Genomic DNA, 3,515 nt, shown 5'->3' on the forward strand with positions numbered 1-3,515 from the left:
ACCAACGAAACTTCCACGCACCTGCATGTGGACCTCCTTTTTGGAGTCGTTCAATTTTCGTTTTTTTTTGTTTTTGTTTTTGTGGTAAAGAGCAAATTTGAGTTGGATTTTCTATTTTATCATGAAAATAAAAGTTGGAGATTTTTATTTTAATTTTTAAAGAAAGTAAATTTCTTGACATGGATCATGAAGTTTTTTTATTTTTTATTTTTTTTAAGGGTAAGTTTAGGGGAGCGTGGTTATCCCATTTCAAGATTAGAGTATATTACAAGTCTTTTTGAGGGCTTATAGTGAAGGTTTTAGTCTTTTTATTTTTTTATTTTTACAGATCATCCATCAAAAAAGATTTTCAGCATCAAACTCGCACATAAATTTTGATTTAGGAAAGAGAACGATTATTATTAATTCACATGTCCTGGTTGGCTAAATGAATCGTGAAGTTATCACATCGTTTAATTTGTCATTTGTAAATCATTCGGCTTGTCACATCGTGAAAGGTTAGGAGAGTTGCCTTGCCTTGCGGGTCTAGTCTTGCCTTCATTAATTACAATAATAGAAAGATGGCCAGTTTCCATATACTTCTATTTCTTCTTATTTTGTACGATCACAGTTAAGTTACGTTAACATTTTATATTAATTTTTTTATTAAGATAATAAGATAAAAAACAATAGTAATACAAAATATTAATGTGACTTAACTATAATTGCACAAAAAAAGAAGGAATGAAAATACATGGGAACTGGGAGGCAGAGAAACCAGATCTTAGAAAGATTTGTGTGATGTATGATGACATGACACAAGTTACTAGCATTCTGTAGTGTTCTCGTTGATGCGACGAGTAACTCATCTGTCTAAGCAAGCTTATCTTCTTTTCTTTTTAAAGTGCCAAATACCCCCTTAACTATCACAAAATTGTCAATTATTTTCTGAATTTTTTTTTTCGTCGATCCCCCTAAATTAGTAGAAAGCTGCCAATTATCCCCTGCCGTTTGATTTTAGAGAATTTTATCTAAATTGCCATTCAGTGGTGTTATGTGAGAGACATGTAATATAGTTTCAGGGACAAACATGAAATTGAACTCAGAAAAACAGTAAGATTCAAGAGAATTTCATCCAAATAATTCGAGAGAAATGAGTAATTGACATTCTTGTGACAGTTCGAGGTAGCAATAGCTAGAAGTTATGTCACCAGAAGACATATCACGTTGGTATTGTTTGGATACAACAATTAATAAATAGCATTTCTTCCCAATAATGTGAGTAACATCATCTAGCAGAAGTAATTTAAAGCATATCTAATGGGAGCTTTATAACCTAAATAAATTGATAATCTTGAGTTAAAATTGAAAGAAAAAAAAGAAAAAAAAAAACTTCTAGCCCAACAAAATTTGCTTTGTCAAATTAAAGGTTAGGCACCTTGGGTTGCCAAACTAACCTCCGATTCTTGCCCAACATAGATATGGTCTTAGATTTTGAAAATCCTTATGCCTAGCTTTGTCTCATTTAACTTTTAACCAAAAAAATCTTAATTATTGGTTTTAGGATTCCTCTCGATTAATGGTTAATTAAAAAACCTTAACAAATGATGAACGGATAAACGTTTCACCTAGAAGTCTAGACTAGTAGAAAAGTCGGTCCCTGGCTGTATTTATAGGGACGTAAAAGGTGATCGTTTGAAGGGTAGTTGGTTGAGGAGGAGAGATTTTTCAGTGTGACGTGAATACGGAATGATACATTACATGTCATTATACAAATGGTGAGATATGTGTGTTAAAAAGTTAATAACTTAAAAAATAAAATTTTCCACCACTTATATAAAAACACGTGATATACCACTCGTATTCCAGTCACAATAAAAAATTTATCATTGAGGAGGGTGGGAAGAGAGACGTTTAGAAGTTGTGGAGTAGGTGCTGATATCTTATAAATTTTGATCATTTCATGTCATCTTAAATATAAAGAAAATAAAATTCGAACAATACAGAGATGATTAGTATGGCCCTTGCGTAAAAATGACACGTATAAAGTGAGAAATGGTCGAAATTTTCTTGTTTAAAAAAAAAATATAAAGAAAAAGGGCGCTTTGGAATGTTTGTTGAGGAATGGGGACGATGACCCTCCCTTCAACCAATTATTCATATGTTAGGACGTTGGATATATATATATATATATATATATATTGTTGTATTGTGTCAGCTGGAAATATTAATAATAAGAGGAAAAAAGCCTTAAAAAAAATAAAATTCAACAAAAATATCAGATTCAGATCAAATCGAAAAAGAAATGGCAATAAGTATATACATATATCTATAGAAGATGAAGTCACGTACGTGGGTTGAGGACAAACAATGAAACGAAATGAACTACTCTTTTTTGGTACTAGGGTTTTTACTCGACTAGTTTCCATGCAATAAGCTTTTGGAATCTCCTCCACATGATAATCGTGTTCCGATCGAGTACCCTTGCACACTCAGTTGACTCGACTTAAACGAACTAGGGTTTCGTGTATATGATGAATGCTAGCAACTTTTGTATTTACTTTGTATTTCAACATTTTCAGCTCTCGTGACTAACATAAATTAATGCTATTAGGAGAAGGAAAGAATTGGAGAACTTGAAATTTTGGAAATGAGAAAGCAGGGAAAGAGAATCGTATCAATTTCTCATCTTAGTTATCTAATTCCTATTTTTTTTATATATTTTATTATTTTTTAGAAAAAACTCAACGGTAGAAGGAAAATTTTATTGATAACGAAAAAAAGAGGTACAATTAGTTAGGCTCATAATACAAGAAAGAAGGATAAAAAAATAAATGAAAAATAAGGGAAGACATAAACCTTACCCTTTTAGAAACAAAAATAACAAAGATACGAAGGAAAGAGGGAGGACATGAAACCTAATCCCTCTAAAGCCTAACCTAAAGGTCTAATCTATTTTTGAGACATACTGATCTAACACCTTTTCAATTCTATATGTGTTAACTTAGTCTTCATGGTTTTGATATTAGGGCTTAACTTCTCACTAGACCATGCTGAGTGGCACTATCAATCACTTAAAACTTGTCATGTGGTAAGCCTTGATTATAATTTTTAACATATATTCATTTTTAAAACTCTCATAATTACTATTCCTCTTAATTAATCTACAACATTGATTCATCTAATGACTCATGGTTTTTTCCTCTTTTTATCCCACTCTTGTTTTCTTTCATCTCAAGTTTTTTCCCTTCCCCGGTTTATTGTTTGTGTGCAGAATATTTTTACAAATCTTGCACATCTAGGGTCATTTAGCGTCCTAGTTCCAAGGTATTGATATGGCAACTCCACACAACATTTCAACATTTGACTCGCAATCTTTTTCGAGGAAAACACAGACATACGTAATCTTTACTGAAAAGAAATAAAGACCCTTAACTGAGTAACATATTGGGCACTAGTGAAATACCAATTTCTCAATGATGTTAGTTTTCTTTTGAATGACTAATGAAATCATCTATCTATATATTTTTCATCTT

At 31.6% G+C, this 3,515-nt stretch overlaps 1 pseudogene; it reads left to right on the forward strand.

Annotated features, from left to right (window-relative positions):
- The first annotated feature begins 1,940 nt into the window (after nt 1-1,940).
- On the forward strand, nt 1,941-2,049 carry LOC137724018 (U6 spliceosomal RNA; annotated as a pseudogene).
- Nucleotides 2,050-3,515: the final 1,466 nt, after the last annotated feature.

The sequence above is a fragment of the Pyrus communis genome, chromosome 4 (genome assembly GCF_041283825.1).
Source record: "Pyrus communis isolate YQ-2024b chromosome 4, ASM4128382v1, whole genome shotgun sequence".
NCBI lineage: Eukaryota > Viridiplantae > Streptophyta > Magnoliopsida > Rosales > Rosaceae > Pyrus > Pyrus communis.